Source organism: Lutra lutra, chromosome 11 (assembly GCF_902655055.1).
Source record: "Lutra lutra chromosome 11, mLutLut1.2, whole genome shotgun sequence".
NCBI lineage: Eukaryota > Metazoa > Chordata > Mammalia > Carnivora > Mustelidae > Lutra > Lutra lutra.
Genome location: NC_062288.1, coordinates 28370019 through 28388945, shown reverse-complemented (window position 1 = coordinate 28388945; position 18927 = coordinate 28370019).

Below are 18927 nucleotides of genomic sequence, written 5' to 3'. Positions count from 1 at the left end.
GAGAGAGAGAGAGAGAGAGAAGCAGGCTTCTTGCTGAGCAGAGAGCCCGATGTGGGACTCGATCCCAGGACCCTGAGATCATGACCTGAGCCGAAGGCAGCGGCTTAACCCACTGAGCCACCCAGGCGCCCCACATTACACATTTTCTTAAACAAAAGTAATACTTGGTGTTACATGTCATTTTGATGTTACTGAATAAATAAAACAGGAGGAAATTTTGTCATTATTTCTTTCAAATTGTTCTTTAGAGCTTTTTTGCAGCCAAATGAATTTCATATAAGGAAAAGGTCCCAAATCACCTTTTATAAATTTAAATGCTGTATCATCAAACAACTACTTACCAGTTCCTACTCAATGAATGTAATAATGTGGGGCTTGATCTCACAACCCTGAGATCATAACCTTAGCCGAAATTAATAGAGAGTTAACCAACTGAGCCACTCACGTGCCCCTGCCTTCCATTCCAAAGGCAATGATTAGTTACTTATGAGTCATTTTATACTTCCTGTGGGTTTTTAACACAACAGTAAAAAAGTGGTAACTTACCTAGTACACTGCATTCTTTCTGATCCGAGGCCAGTGCATCAAGTGAGACCCATCAGTACAAATTCATACTTACTGTTTCCCTTTTACATAAATGTTAGACCAGTGTTTAAACAAGATTCAAGAGAATTCTGTTTCTAAGCCAGCTGTTTATATGAGAATCATTGATTATGTAAAACACTTTGGTCAAGGTAGTGTGATTTTAGGAATGTATACAATAGTAGTTTTGTTTGATAGAGAAGCTAAATATACCAAATTTTGACAGGAAGTAAGAGTTCTTTTTCTTATGTATTAATTCATGGTAAAAAATTATAATTTGCTTTTATTCTGTTTGAGGACCCAAATAAATTTTCTTAACAAATAGAGATCAAGAAAGCTTAAGGTAAAATGTAACTAATGCTGAAATTATGTAGTCAGGTTCTGTTCCTCATAGAATTTTGTCAAGCCTTTGATAATATTAATATCTCATGATTTTGTATATATGTAAAGAAGGAGAGTATAATTTCATCAAAAACTCTTTAGGAAAGAATTAAATTAATATACAAATTTTTCTAAGAAATTTTTTATTATGAAAATTTATTAACATATAATTTGAAAAAAGTTACAGTAAATAACCATGAACACTTTAGCATGTATCATTAACTAAAAGTTCCAACGTTTGTTTACATTCCTTTTTTATGTAAAATTTACACACAGTTAAATGCACAAATATTAGCTACCCCATTCTCTGTATTTCGACAAATGCATATGACTGTATAATACAAATAGCTATTAAACATTGCTTTTCATCCAAAAAGTTCCCTCCTACTCCTTCCCACTCAGTCTTTAATCCCACCCTTCAGTAGGCCATCACTGTTTTGACTTTTTCTTTACCATAAACTATTTTTGCCTATTGGAGAACTACATATAATTAGAATCACACAGTTTTTGCTCTTTTGTGTAAGGTTTCTATCACTCAGCATATCTTGACAAATCTGTGATTATAGATATATTTATGTTTATATATATGTGCTTTCTGTTGGATTTTAGCATTTTGGCAAGTATATTTTCATGATTCATAACACAGACATTAGAAAAACACCACATATACTTTAATACTTTTGAGCACCAATAGTAGATAAACCAATATATTTACTTTTTAAATTTATTCAATGGGTCTGTGTTTGGGAGTTTACAGTTTGACTGGAGAAACATGAGAAAGTCAGAAATATCAATTCAGTTTGTTGACGTTAGGCAACACTACTCAGAGCAACAGAGCTACATACAAAAGAATGGAATTAGACCGCTTTGTTATACAAAATAAATATACATATACAAAATATACAAAATAAACTTAAAATGGATTAAAGACCTAAATTTAAGATCTGAAACCATAAACTCCTAGAAGAAAACGTAGGAAGTTATTTCTTTGACATTGGTCATAGAAGCGTATTTCTAGATATGTCTCCTCAGAGGAGGGAAGCAAAAGCAAAAGTAAACTATTGGGACTGCACCAGAATAAAAAGCTTTTGTACATAGAAGGAAACAAAGCAAACTACCAAATGAGAGGAGATATTTACAGTTGATATGTCCAATAAGAGGATGATATCCAAAATATATAAAGAACATACACAACTCAGTGCCAAAAAACCCCAAATAATCTGATTTTAAAATGGGCAGAGGAACTAAATAGACGTATTTTCAAAGGAGACATATCATTGGCTAATAAACACATGAAAAAGTGCTCAACACCATAATCTTCAAGGAAATGCAAATAAAACCTCAATGAGATATTATTGTCAAAATGGCTAAAATCAAAAGGGTAAGAAATAACAAGTGTTGGCAAGGATACAGAGAAAAAGGAACTCTTGTGTTATGTTGGTGGGAATGCAAACTGGTGCAGCCACAATGGAAAACGGTATGGAAATTCCACAAAAAATTAAAAATAGAATTGCCATATGATTCAGTAAATAATTATACTACTGGATATTTACCAAAAAAAAAAAAAAATGAAAACACTAATTTGGAAAGCTATGTGCACCCCTCTGTTTATTGAAACATTATTTACAATAGCCAAGATATGGAAGCAACCCAAATGTCCATTCATAAATGAATGGATAAAGAAGATGTGAGGTGTGTATATAATAATGGAATATGTCTCAGCCAAAAAAATTAATGAGATCTTGCCATTTGCAACACTATGGATGGACTTGCGGGGTGTAATGCTCAGTGAAATATATTAGACGAGGAACGACAAATACCATATGATTTCACTCATATGCAGAATTTAAGAAAACAAATGAACAAAGGAAAAAAAGAGACAAACAAAATAGACTCTTAAATGCAGAGAACAAAGCAGTAGCTGTCAGACAGGAAGTGGGTAGGGGGTGGGTGAAATAGATAAAGATTAAGTGCACTTACATGATGAGCACTGAATAATGTATATAGAATTGAGTCACATTGTACAGTTGAAACTACTGTAACACTGTATGTTAATTATGCTTTAAAAATAGGGTTTATGACAGAAGCAAACAACCAAGGATAATACAGAATTTACAGTACCGCTCATTTTATATGGTTTACATTATATTAATAATGCATATGTATGTTTATTATATGTTATGCTAAATGGGAGGATTTGGGTGGTTGTTTTACTGGTATGGGCATGTCCCTGATTCTCTTAAAATGAAAACTGCCTTATATTGAATTCAGGATTCAGATGGTAGTGAATGTGTTGAGTTGGGTAAACATATTCAGAAGCCTGATTTATAAAAAACATAAAATCACTAATAATTTAAAAAAATCACTATCAGTCAAAAATATATAATTAACTTAAAAAGTCATAGTTGCCTACCTTTGCTATAAAATATGAATAATGAATTATTTAATTTCTTAATGAAATATGTACATTAAATAACCAATTGTAGCATAATAAACAGGTATATTGCCATGTGAAATAAACGCATTGTTTCTTCATTATTTTTAATATTTAATATTTTAATATTTTATTTTTATCACTCTGTCAGTAAACTATTAAATCCACAACTCACCAAAAAATCAATTTGATGAATATCAGTTGTAGATAAATTAAAAATGATTTAAAAGAAAGCAATTCTAAAACCTTCATTATTTGCATCTTCTATAAAACAAACGATCAGTTTTCCTTTCACACGGTAAGTCCTTTACTCTAGTACATTTTAATCAGAGCCGAAAGATATTTTCAGAAAAGATTATATTTAAAATGATGACTAAGAAATTACTCAATTCATACGGTAGTCAATCTGTTATTAAGTGATAGCAGTTGCTGTGATAAGAGCATATCACAGCCTCATGAGGTTGGGTGAGATGAGGCCAATATTTATTCACACTCACATTAAAATAAGAGATATAGTTTTGTTTTCAAGATATAGCCCTTTTATGTTTTTAAAAATAACAGATTTGAAATGATTATTTTTAAGGTTTTCTATCAAATGATAAAGGCAAAAATGGTTTAATGTGTGATTTACAGGAATCAAAACATGTACAGGACTGCAGATCCCAGAACTGACAGAACTATCAAGCTGGAAGCATAATGTGACAGATTGCATATATCTCTCACTTGTGCTAAGCATTATTAATAATTTCAGGCAGAGAGAACAAGTACATGACAAAAACAAACATAAAATAGCTAACTGAAAGAAAACACGAATGTTGCTTAAAATGTAAATAGCATTCACGCATATGAAAACATCACCTACATGAGAAAAGCACCCAAGATGTGGGCTCAAAAATGACAGTATCATAATGTAATTTAAAAACTCTCTTTGCCACTATACCTAGATTTGATCAGTGCATTTTCTATGGCCATATCAATACCTGTAAAATAACGTCTATTCATTTTATTTATGAATAAGTAGCATCTACAGACTCTATATGAAGCATCACATTAGGCACTTGAAAGAAATGTGTTGGTGAACACACAGAGCTTTGCATTTATCAGTGGGTAGCCTAATACATAAAGTAAATTATATAATACATTAAAAGGTGATCAGAAATGCCAGGCATAGTGTTGGGGGACCACAGGCAATTTTGAAAGGATGATTCAGGCTCATCCTCATTGAGATATTGGCAGTGGAGCTGCAAGAAGGAAGTTGAAAGAGCAACCAAGATGGTATCTCGAAGATATCCTACGCAAAAGGAGAACCATACAAAGAAAGACAGAGAGGACTATGTAGCTGATATAATAGAGATGGAAGGGAGCCATCACATACTGTATTTGCAAGTCACGTTAGGAGCTTTGGCTTTGACCTTGAGGGAAACTGGGAGACAGTTTGCACAAAGGAGAGACTGTACTACTGGAGAAGGATTAAGTGGTGGTTGTATAAGGCAAAGAAAGGAAGCAGAGGTGACTCCAGGGTTCATTGGTTGGTTGGTTTTTTAATCAGAACATTGAAGAATGGATTTCTAGGGGGACCCTATATCCCAGTTATAGATCTCAGTTTATGCCTGTAATCCAGTATAGTACATCTTTTACTTTGAAAATACCTAGTTGGAAAGATAAATTATTTGGTTTTCCTTTGGTCACTGAAAGAGAGATACTGTCAGGGAGGAGCAGTGTTTTTAGTTGAAGTGTTTTGTTTGATTTATCTGTAGAAAATGTAGGTGGAAGTTTGAGTAGGCAGTTAGATATGAGTCTTACATCTCATGTCATCTCACTTGGGACTCAGTTCATGGTTGACGTTTAAAGCTATGAGACTATGTTAGATTATCAAAAAAGGTGAAATACAGATAGATAAGGAAGAAGGCCAAGGACTGAACTGAAGTCAGGGATATGAACGTTTACAGGGTGAATGAACCAGCCAAGGAATGACCAACAAAAAGAGAATAAGCTGTCATGAGGTGGAAGGAACACCAGGAAATATTGCTGTCTTGGAAGCAATACCAGTAAATTATAATAAAAAGAAGCCACGTTAAGTCCCACATTGGGCTCCTTGCTCAGCAGGGAGTCTGCTTGGGATTGTTGCCCTCTCCCTGTGGCCCTTCCCCTCCCTGCTCATTGTCTCTTTCTAAAATAAATAAATGTTTAAAAAAAGAAGAAGAAGAACATCCTCCTACATACCTATACCACCATTTTCATATCTAAGAAAATATCAATAATTCTTTACTATCTAATAACACATTCATGTTCAGATTTCCCTAACTGTATCCAAGATGGCTTTTATAGCTGTTACTATTATTTTTTAAACCAGAGTCAATCCATGGTCATGCTTTGCATTAGGTTGTTATGTCTCTTTAGTGTTTTGGGTATATTTTTGGTACAGTCCTCATGATAGTTTTAAAAGATTGATTGATTGATTGATTTGAGATGGCGGGGGTAGGGGGAGGGTTAGAGGGAGAGAGTGAGTCTCCAGTGGACTTCTGCTAAGTGCAGAGTGGAAGATGCAGGGCTGGAACTTGTGACCCTGAGATCCTGGCCTGGCTAAGACCGGGAGTTGGAGGTTCAGCCAACTGAGCAGCCCAGTGATTAAAAAAAAGAAGAAGAAGAAGAAGCCACCTTGAAACTTAGCTAGTTAAACAGCAAGCATTTTATTATATATAACAATTTATGGGTCAGGAATTTGGGCTGGGCTCACATGGGTGGGTGATCCTTTTGCTTTTCTTACTATTGGCTAAGGTCCTCAGTGGAGTTGGCTGGTGGAGGACTAATCTGAAGGGACCAGTACATTTTCCCTCATATGTGTAGCTTCTTACTAGGGATGTGTGGAAGGTTGAGTTCAACTGGGGATGATCTACTGGAGCGCCTACAAATGGCATTTCCACCTTGGCAGTCTCAGTAGAATCAGACTTATTGCATGGTGACTTAGGGCTGTTCTTTTAGACAACAGGTTGAAGCTGTCTGTCCCTTAAGTTCTGGTTCTAGAAAGTGGTACAGGGTGACCTCTACCATATAGGAGAGGGGGCACAGACCTCAACTCTCACTGAGAGAAGTGTAAGAGAATCCACGGCCATTTTTAATCTACTGTAGGAAGACTAAACGTCAGTTATGGCTGACAGCCAAACATAAGAATTAAGATTGACAATTGGATTTAGTAACATGATGATCACTGGTTTCCTTTATAGGAGAAGTTTCCATGTCCCGATGATGATGAAAGCTTGATTAGAGTAGATTTATAACAGAATAGGAGAGCAAGACACGTTAGATAAGGTTCCCCTTTAACCCTGGGTGATAAAATTGAGCAATTCTCAAAATAAAATTGCAGCTTAAATCACTCTGAATACTTTTCTAAGAAATAAAATCAGGTCTTTCAGAGCAAGCAGCAAATAGTGATCTTAAAATCCAAATAAAAGTTTCTTCAAGCATTTGGTGTTTTTCATGAAGTGGACATGAGGAACTATATCCTACAATAATGAAATATCAAAAAATTATTTCATAACTTAAGCATAGATGTTGTGTATTTTTTCATATCCTTAGTAATATCTGGCTCAATCGAGACTTTAAGGAGTAAAATTAAAACAACAACAATAATACAAAACACCGTTTCCCAATCCAGCTAAAATATAAATATTTGCCATCTTGTTTTATTATAATTTGTATTAATTTTGTAATTTTAAGGGATAGCTTTTGCTTAGTAAGTATACAATTTTGAAACAAACTCAGTTTCTCAAGAAATAAAAGAAAAATACCTGGGACCTGGGCAGAGAATAGCAATAATAAATAAGCCATTTTGTAAAAGGCAGAAGATTTGTATCATCTGAAGAGAAACAAATGTTGAATAAGCCATTTGGGAGTAAAAATACATGACTTCAAAGCCATGTTTTAAATCTAAAATTCTCTTTCAGTATTTTAGCTTATTGAAAGATTGTTGGTTGATCAAATGCTTCAATAAAAAATAAAACTACAGCATTCTATTCACTACTATTTCAGCTTTTGTACAATAAATGTGTAATACTAAGTATGAATATTTAATCAGTTAAATTTTCAATGATAATATTGCAAGGCTAGTAGATTTGAACTTTGAAATTGATTAAAAAAAACAGGATTTTAGTTTGCAGGTTATTTGCTATAAATATTTAAATGTATAAAGTAATTTTGGTATACCATATAATCTAAATGACACATAATAACTAAAGAAGGTATTTCTAAGGGCCAAAGAAATATGTTCCATAATTCAGACCTTGTAATTAATTTAGATGATAGAGAATAGAAGGATCATTTGTAATTGTTGGCACCCCTTTTTGCTGATGAGTATTTGCTGTAGCTCTTTGTTTGTTACTATTATGTAAATAATTTATGTCTTTAAACCTTCATAACATGTATTGGTTAAATTATGTTATCAACTTGTTTTAGCAATTCATTCCTTGCTAAGTAAGTAGTGAAGGATTATAGAGGAGTCTACAAAAAAGTCATACGATTGATTAAAGAGTCCTGTGTTTTAAATGAAAGATTTTTAGATGAAGAAATATGTGTATTTTTTTTAAGATTTTATTTATTTGATAGAGACACAGCGAGAGAGGGAACACAAGCAGTGGGAGTGGGAGAGGGAGAAGCAGGCTTCCTGCCAAGCAGGAAGCCCAATGCGTGGCTCGATCCCAGGACCCCGGGATCATGACCCGAGCCGAAGGCAGACACTTAACGACTGAGCCACCCAGGTGCCCTGAAATATGTGTATCTTAAAAAATTTTTTGAGAACTACAAAAGGTGCTAAACAAGCACAAATAACCTGCAGTAATTTCCATTTTCATTCACCTACACAAGAGATTTAGACTGTAAGATAGCATGCAGGAGTAGTATTTAGTATATTATATTTAGTATATTTAGTATATTTAGTATATTATATATAGTATATTTAGTATTTAGTATATAGTAGTATTTAGTATTTAGTATTTAGTATAGTATTTGAAGGATGTATGAATCAACATTACTGTTTACTGGCAGTGCTGATACTGGCAAAAATTGTGAACTAAAACCAAGGTCATTCATGCCTTTAAATTATTCTCACCATCTTCACTCCCTATTCATCAACCCTTTTTCTAGTTCCAGTCCTCACCACTACCCTGAGGTCCTTCTTCCAACTCCTCTGCGTTCTTTCAGGCTCCTTTGTTCTGAATACCCCTGTGGGTCTCTTGCACCCCCCTTTGTGTAAAACGTCCAGTAGGCTGATTTTTAGCATGCCCCACTTAGTTGATAATAGAATGAAAAGGGATTGATATATCAAAGTGTTAGTAGCTTGGCCATTATTTATTACTAAATTAATCGCCATATACTGTAGCATGTAGATAGATGACCTTGCTATACAACATGCAATGCAAATGTTGATTTCTTTCAGTTTGTACATACCGTATTATTAGCATCTGATAGGGAACAGAGTTATGTCCATGGAATAGGCACTAGTTAAGAGAAGGGAAACTCTATATAGCCTAAGCAAACTTGTTTTAGTCAAAATTGCCAGAGAATCAGAACCAAAAGTATGTATTAGAAAGAGGAAGAGAGTGGGAAAAGGGGAGGAAGGAAAAGAGGAGACAGAGAGGGAGAGAGATTTATTATAGGAATTGGCTTATGAAGTTGTGGAGGACAAGATGTCCGACATTCTGCTCTCTGCAAGCTGGGGAACATGAAAAGCCAGTGGTGTAATTCACTGCAAATCCAAAAGCCAGAGGCTTTGATATCAGAGGACAGGAGACAGTGGACATCCAGTTCAAGAAAAGAAAGAAAATTCATGCTTCCTCCATTTTTTGGTTCTTTGGGCCCTCAACAAGTTGAAGATGCCTTCCCACATGCGTGAAGGCAGTTCTCCTTTACTAGGTCTCGTGATTCAAACGCCAATCTCTTCCAGAACCATCCTCACAGATAAACCCAGAAATAATGTTTTACCAGCTACCTGGGCATCCCTTGACCCAATCAAGTTGACACATAAAATTAACCACACACATAGGTTTCTGAAACTAACATCATTTGCAGTCTACCTTCATGAGTTTTGCCATACTAGCATGCCCCATGTACTATTATTTAGTTAATTTTTAAATTTTAAATCAATTCCTTGTTTGATTTTAGTAAATGTATTTAGAAAAGAAATTGTATATCACAATGGTAAATGAAAACCCAGGGTCACTTGCCATAAGTAGTAAAGATTAATACCCACTATTTAGTTTTAATATTAATGAATATTAAAACTGAAAATATCTGTCCATGCACTGCCTAAAATAGCATGACACATAAAAAATGCGATATGAAGTCATTTACTTCCTGTCATTTAAAATATAAACAATCTAGGGAACCTGGGTGGCTCAGTGAGTTAAGCCTCTGCCTTCAGCTCAGGTTGTGATCTCAGGGTCCTGGGATCAAGTCCCACATGGAGCTCTCTGCTCAGCAGGGAGCCTATATCCCCCCCCCACCCCGCCTGCCTCTCTGCCTACTTGTGATCTCTCTTTCTCTGTCAAATAAGTAAATAAAATCTTTAAAAAATAATATAAAATATAAACAATCTAATGGCAGTCCAAAAGAGCAAGTAAAAAGATCCATTGATATGAATGCTTTCTTTGCCCGATCTCTTTGTAAATCTGAAGATAATGATGGTAAACTAAAAATTGACAAGGAAAAGGAGATTTGAAAAGGGGGATGATGAGAAAGAGTTTGTGAAGTGGAAACAAGTCATGAAGTGAAAACCTTGTAACCTACCAAAAAGGAAACTCAAATATGCACAGAAGAAGCCTGTAAGGAACCAGTAGATTTGCACTTTAGAATTTGTACTTTAGAAATCAAAGATGTTGAGAGCAGTGTATACAACCATAAATGAATCATTTAAAAAAATAATTCCTGCTCCTTTCTAAAGCTAATCCTTCCTTATGTACCTTAGTCCACATCACCTCTCATCTGCTCAAGAGTAGCGATCCAGAATTTCTCTCCAAAATCATCCATGCTTTATAATCTACTAGACCTTTCCATCAGTATTCAAATATACTATGATTCCTGGCATCTAAAAACAAAAAAAAATCTTATGATTCTATTTTTTTGACCATTTAGCAGTCAATTTCTTTGGTCCTAGGGAGAGTTAGCCAGTTACTTCCTCCCATTCTCTGTTAAATACACTTGAATGAGCACTTTGTTCTCACTGGGCCACAGAAACTAGCCAAAATCACCAAAGACCTTTATTTTACAAAGTTCATTAGCCAATCCTTATTACTCCTCATGCTTGATCTATGAAAACTCAATGTCTCCTGTTGAAACACTTCATTTGCCTTGCAGAACAGCCCTCTTGGTTTTTATTTTCTCTCTCCCTGAATGACTTGTTATTTCTTCTTCTCAATCTCAGTCTCCTGTTGTTGGGATGCCCTAGTCTCAGGCTTGCCCTCTTTTCTTTGCAACGTATATTCATTCCTTTAGTGATACTATCAAATGTTCTGTTTTAAATACAGTATTTATGCCAAGGATTTTCTAATTTTTTTTTAAAGATTTTATCCATTTATTTGACAGAGATCACAAGTAGGCAGAGAGGCAGGCAGCTGGGGGGGGGCGGGAAGCAGGCTCCCTGCTGAGCAGAGAGCCCGATGTGGGGCTCGATCCCAGGACCTGAGCTGAAGACAGAAGCTTTAACCCCCTGAGCCACCCAGGCGCCCCAAGGATTTTCTAATTTTTATTCTTACCCATCTCTCTCTGTCTCTTTCTAGGTCCAAATTCATGTATTCAGATGCCTATCTGATTTCATTTGGATATTTAATCTCAATATCTCAGATATCCTGTCCAAATACATATCTTCCCCTCAAATTTCGTATTTCTAGGTACTCAGAAATCACTTTTTTGATTCTCTTTTCTCTCACATTTCAGAGATAATTAATCAGAAAGTCTTTCAAAATATATCTAATATCCAAACAAACTCAATTCCAGAGCACCATTTTCTCTCTCCTATATTACTGCAACCTCTCACTGGTTAGCTTCCTCACTGATCAATCAGTGTTAATTCAGCACAATAGTTCTTTTTTAAAAGGTAAAAATTATTTTCACAAAAGTGGAGCTTCGCTTTCAGTTACTATACCTGATTTAATTTGACTCTCCAGGGACACCTGGGTGGCTCAGTTGGTTAAGCATCTGCCTTCAGCTCAGGTCATGATCTCAGGATCCTGGGATCGAGCCCAGCATCGGTCTCACTGCTCAGCAGGGACTCTGTTTCTCCTCTCCTTCTGCCTCTCCCACCGCTCATGCTCTCTCTCTCTCTCTCTCTCAGATAAATAAAATATTTTTTTTTAAAAAACTGACTCTCCACAGAATTCAGAATTTCAAGGTCAACATAGTATAGCCTGGTCTTATTTAGGTATACTGATCCTGCAATATTCTTGCTATCTTTGTGCAATTCTTTGTCCTTTGTCTAGGAAAAATGCAAAATGTGTTTCTAAATAATATAACTAGAGTAATTTTCAGTGACATGCTTATGTAAAAGAAATCATTTGTCTTCTATAGTAACATATCTTCCTATGTATCTAGGAAGCTTGAGTGATAGGTTTAATATTTCAGAATATTAGCTCATCTGTGAAGAACCTGCGTAGCATTAATGACCTGTAATGGGAACCCCTATTGTTCTGACATGATTAATGGTGTAAACATGTATACTAAATAAACTGTTTAATTGTATCAACTTTCATGTCTCCAGACTTACATTTTTGTCTCCTCTACTGTAGAAGAATTGAGGCAAATATATAGACCCGTTCTTTGATATCTGACCATAGCTAGCTAAATCCAATAAAATCTTCAAAATACAGCTTTATTTAAAATTAAGGATGTTTTGAGAATGTGGTTTTCTTACTTTTATTTCTTTCTCAAAAAGTTTCAAATCATGGGCGCCTGGGTGGCTCAGTGGGTTAAAGCCTCTGCCTTCGGCTCAGGTCATGATCCCAGGGTCCTGGGATCGAGCCCCGCATCGGGCTCTCTGCTCAGTGGGGAGCTTGCTTTCTCCTCTCTCTCTCTCTGCCTGCCTCTCTGCCTACTTGTGATCTCTGTCTGTCAAATAAATAATGAAAAATAAAATCTTTAAAAAAAAAAAAGTTTCAAATCAAAGTATAGCTCTTTCAAAAGATATTGGTTCAGTTCCTTTCATTCTTTCTCCCTTCCTTCTTAAGAACCAAATACACTAACTTTATTCCTTTCGCAGCTCTCAGAAGGAAAACAAAGAATTGACACAGCGGATAGGATATAAAACAACAAACCATCTCATTTTAGAAGTATCTATGTAACCATTTCATTGGTATAAATGTTGTTTCATTTTCCTAATGGCATTTGTTGATGCAGCAGCATGGCAGAATGGTTAAAATTGTGAGCTCTTGAACCAGTTCCTGTCCTCTTTCAGAACCGTATATACTGTTGTTCTGTTTCACTTCAGGGGTCAGTCATTTTGATCTCTGCCAAATATGATTAATTTTACTTTGTAATAGATTCACTATGCCCTTAACATGTAACGTTAGGTGGGCAGTTTTAGTCAACAAGAAATAATACAGTCCATGTAGAAATTTTCTTTTGCATGATTCTTTCCCTGTTATTCCTTCACTCATGTTTATTTATATATTTTTTATCTCTCAGCCTTCTCAGCAAGATTTAGATTCTCAGTCATTTGACCTCATCCACTTTTCCGTTAGTGCAGATCATTTTAGATTGAAGACAAAATTTTTGACATCTCCTGTCTGACTAGCTCAGAATTGGTAGGTTAGTTGGTTACTCAAAATATTTTAAGTAGGGAATTTTTAAACGAATTCATATAAAATTTATACATCTTGTTTTAATATAAAGCATAAACATATTTGTTAACTTCCCAATTTTGTGATGGAGAATCAGGCCTCTTCTTTGAATATGGGTCCATTAAACTGAAATTTATCATGGTATTTTACATAAAGCATACCCATAATGAGCTATAATTTTTTACTTCCAAATGTGTTAAAAGGATTAAGAAGTTAAAGATACCTACAAAGCTGTCTGAGTGAACAGTAATTCTAGATTTTAGAAGTTTTTCTTCCAACCTTTAATAGCTGTTTCTAGCACACTAAATTTGAAAGCGATTTTTTGGTTGCTTTGTCCTTATCAAGATTTTCCAAAGCATTCTATTGTTAGTGGACACCACATCTTCTTCTTCTTTTTTTTTTTTTCCCCCTATTTGGAGTCATATTTCATTTGGTTTGCAGAATAAGACTGAATTCCATAATTAAAATTGGGATAAATAGGCTCACGGAACAAACACCTGATTTTTGATTAGAATACAGCTCTATGGGTGAGCAGGAAAGTTCAGGTATTTTAATCAACAGCTTAGTATTCCAGACAATTCAGCATGTTGTAGATCTTCATGAATAAATTGACTCTGTAGTATATGTCAATCAATCTTGGGAATGGTTTAGGTGAGGTAAATTACAGTAGCTTTTATTGAAATTTTAATGGATCATGATGTCATTAGTCTCTTTTCTGTTTCATCTTACCTAAAAACCACTTTCAGTAATGAGTTGCAGCAGAAAAAAGAGACAAGGTGAAAGAACCCACATTTGAAACACATAAGTTATTTGTATGCCTAAAGTCTTAAATTGGAGTAATATATCCATGACATATTCAGTGCACTAATTTTTAGGAATATTTATTATTGCCAACAAGTGAATGGTGCATCTAAAGATGGATAGATAGATAATGAATGAACAGAAAAACTACATATTAGCAGAATAAGAAATGGTACATACTTGTTATTGAATCAATGAAATTTTAATTAATAGCCCAGGGTGATCACAGCATTTGTTCTTAATTATTGCATGTAGTTAGTTAATTTTCTTTTCTTTTCTTTCTTTCTTTCTTTCTTTTTTTTTTTTTTTTCAAATCTCTTGGTAAGTACTCACTTTTGCTTAAATTGTGCTAGTCTTTTTATCTGATGCTGACACTATAACTCATTCTTTCTTGGTTGTAAGTTTACTAGTATACTCTTTATTTTATTGGTTTTAATTAGAAGGATTAATGGATGCTCATTGTATTAGTTGCTAGGGCAGCTGTAACGAAGTACCCCAAAGTGAAATGTATTGCCTCATAGTTTTGGAGGCTAGAATTCCAGGATCAAGATGTCAGCCAGCTTGGTTCCTTTAGAAGGCTGTGAGAAAGTGTATATTCCAAGCCTGTCTACCTAGCTTCTGATGGTTTGCTGGTTATCTTTACTGTTACTTGACTTGTAGAAACATCATCCTAATATCTGCTTTCATCTTCACATGACATTCTCCCTGTGTATATCTGTCTCTTCACAGGTATTCTTTTATAGGCTCACCAGTCATATTGGAATAGGGCCCATCCTACTCCAGTATGACCTCACCTTAGCTTATGATAATTACATCTGCAAAACCCCATTTCCAAATAAGCTCAGGTACTGAGGTACTAGTGTTTAAGACTTCAGTGAATAAATTTCTGCAGGATATATTTCAATTGGTGTCACTTTTTATCTTTGAATATAAGAATTTATAGAGAAATTCAACAAATGCAAATTTAGCTAGAAGAAACTGTCATGACTAATTTAACACCTTCACTGTATATCCCACAAGTCAGGTAAGAACCTGTATTACCAGGACACAAGAATTAAAATCCAAATAATATCATGACCTAACAAATTTACATGGTTAAAAGCAGTAGATTTTTAAAATCTAATTTCCTCATCACAGGAAAGACAGAAAATCTTCCTTCTGACTTCTGCTTCATTTAGAATTGTATTTAAGAGTTATAAACAGGTTTGGTGCTTGGGTGGCTCAGTTGGTTAATCTTCCAACTCTTGGTTTTGAAGCTCAGGTCCTGATCTTATAGATCCTGGGATTGAGCCTGCCTGTGTAGGGCTCTGCAATCAGTGGGGAGTCTGCTTGAAGCTTCTCTCCCTCTGCTACTCTTCCAGCTCATGTGTGCACACACTCTCTCTCTAAAATAAAGAAATCTTTTTAAAAAAAGAGTTAAAAGCAAATGAAATTTTCTCTTCATCATCAATATCTCCAGATTTCACCTTCTTAATGTGAATTGTCCATTTTTCATTGGCTATACTCTCTTCCTGTGTTTGCCTACATAAATAATTTAATTATAAAATATATGGTTCTTTCCCCTATTCAGCAATGTTCACATAAATATGATATCCTCTTTAAAACACAGAGTACTTTAGTGATCATGTTTTGTTGTTTCTGTTTACCATCTGGAGGTTTTCAACATTTCTTCTTCTACGTCTCATCTTACGTTGTATATTTGCTTCCTTTCTCTTTTAGTTGCATTTGAAACTGATTTGTAAGAATTTCATTTGTTTATTACTCAAGTTTTAATATGATTTTCCTGTTACTCATTTTGGAAATTTATTTAATTTTATAATTAAATTTTCTGAAATTAAATTGTGTAAAATTTTTATCTCTGGGTGTTATGATATTTATAATACACTGTATTTTTCAGAGTTTTTGTATGGATTTTAAAAGTAATTAGGCAATGGTGAGAACTGATGTAAGAATAGCAATTAGATCAAATCTAATTTAGACTTTTTTAGAAATAATTTTTTTTCAAAATCATATAAACAAAATCTTACTCCAACTTTATAATTTTTAAATATCTCCTTTTAGTGTTAGGAAAATTACAGCTAATATCATAGGGTCCCAAAGAGCACTTATTTGCATTTGTTACCCCCTCTAGAGATCAGCTGTTGCCATTATAACTCAATCAAAAATCAAGTTAAGCCTCTTGACATAATTGGAAGTTTCAAAGTGATCTGAAGAGCACAATTTTCTGTTACATATGTCAAAGCTAGATGGGAAAAATACCATGGGAACAGAAAGGTCAAGGGCTAATCCACTCCAAAGTCATTAAAGATCATATTTAAATTGCTTCGGAAACTTCAAGGTTTTTTAAGCCGTCATCAAATTTCCCACCAAAACAAGGTGCCTCTGACATGACAGCTGCTCTAGACAAAAAAGGAAGAGAGTTCCTTTTTCTGTCATGCTGAAATGGATCTTTGGCTTTCAAAGTTTATTTTTTCATGCAAATATTTGTATTACACAAATTTAGTTAAATTTTAAAACAAATTTGTACTGTGTCATAATAGGATTTTTTTAAGTCTAAATGAGCCTATTTCAAATTGCATTTTATAAGATTGTATTTGTAAAACTATTTGGAGCAGTTTGCACAATGCCATCATATAATTTTGAAGGTAAGGAGTTCCTCATTTATCCCGAGTATATCACCACCATTCAAGAGCTAGATCATTGGATTAGTTACATAGAGAATTAAGGCTACCAATGAGCATATTTTTAACAAATTATCCAGATAAGATAATTATTTTTTTCACTTCATTTTGGCGTTGGAAGCCTATTTTATTTTAAGGCATTAAATCATAATTATTAAAATGTGCTATAGGGATGCTATAATCAAAACAGTGTTGGACAGACATACATATATATCCACAACACTGTAGGTAAATTGATAGAAAAAAATAAAGTACATAAACATATCTAAATATGTACATATTTATGCATTTACTATGTAAAAAAATCTGCATTTATTTCAAAGCAAAAATAAATGTATGACTAATGGTTTTAGCAGAAGATAAAAATAAGGGAAACAGTAAATCTGCTACAGTATGCAGCTTGGAAATGAAATATGCCAGTATGAGCAGATGCTCTTTTATCCATTATATAGACAGTTGATTGTTACAGTATTATTCACAATAACCAAGGTATGGAAACAACCTAAGTGTCCACAGATAAATGGATGAAGAAGAATGTGACATACATATCTGTATATCTATATAGACATAGAGAGATAATGGGTATATAGAGAGATAATGGAATTTTATTCAGTCCTGAGAAAGAAGGAATTTCTCACAAGATGGACAGACTTTAAGGGCATCATACTAAGTGAAGTAAGTCAGAGAAAAACAGATACTTTATAATACCACTCATATGTGGAATGTAAGAAAGCTGAACTTAATATAGAGAGTGTAGAATGGGGCAACAAGAGGGCTGGCCAGATTGGGTGGTGTTGGTCAAAAGATACAAATTCCAGGTATAAGACAAATGACTTCTGGGGATCTAATGTACAGCATGGTAATTTTAGTTAACACAACTGTATTGCATACTTGAAAGTTGCTGAGAGAGTAAATACTAAATGTTCTCATCGCAAAAAAGAAACGAAAATTAAGCGTCATGATGGAGGTATTTGCCGACACTATGGAAATAGGTGACTACAGTGCTTCCTGAAACTCATTTCCCCTGCTAATTGCTAACATTTTGCAATATATAAGTGTATCAAATTAATATGTTGTACATCTTAAACATACACAATGATTTATGGCCATTTTAACTCATTCGAGTTGAAAGAATTGAGATGACAGCTCGCATAAAACAGATTGCCCTCCTCAGTATGGGTAGATCTCATCAGATTAGCTGAAGGCCTAAAGAAAAGGTTGACCTTCCATCAAACAAGAGGGGATTCTTCTGTCTGATGATCCATGAGCTGGGACTTCACCTTTCTTCCCGCCTTTGAACTCAAACTGAAACAGCCTTTTTGGGTTTCAAGCCTGCTGCTGTATGAAATGCAGCTATGCCGTTAGCTTTCCTGGTTCTCTGCCTTTGGACTTGACAGGACTATACTGTTGGCTTTCCTGGGTTGGTCCACAACTTGGAAACATCCTTCAGATTAGGAGACTTGCCATCATCCGTAATCATACGGACCAGTTCGTTATGATATACCTTTTTCTGTATTTATGCATACTCTGGCTTTTTTGTTTGTTTGTTTCTCTAGAGAACCCTGACCAACACAACCATTTAAAAAAATGAAGCAGGAAGGATTAACTAAAAATTCAAGTAGAGCTCACATCTATTAGGGACAGGGAGGAGGGGACACGCAGGGGAACTAAGCTCACGAAAGGGCTCTGTTGCTTCAACTGGGTGGTGAACATGATGTTCACCTTATTATTAGCCTTTAAAGTGTACTTTATCATATGTTCTTAGTTATAACTACAACATTAAGGAATAATAAAATAAAACAATAATACCAAGTGTTGGTGAGATGGAAGAGACTGATAATCTTAAAAACTACTGGTGTAAGCATATGTAAAGTTTACTGATGTATTTGTTGAAGGACACTGGGCAGTTCTAATAAAATGTAAAATATGCCTACACTTTAACATAGCAGTCTAACCCTTAAGACTTTGCCCTTCTGAAATAGATGTGGCAGTAAATAAGAAGGTATGACAATAGTATTCATTGCAGCATTACTTGGAGTGACAAAAACTGGAAACAGTAATGACCACCATTAGAAAAACTGAACAAATCATTCAATATCCGTATTATATAGTTACTATATATAATATACATATTTTAATTGTTTATATCTTTAGATACTGACCCAAAAAGCCAGTAGCTACAAGATATTATTTAGAGAGAGAAAAAAAAATTGTTTAATGTGTG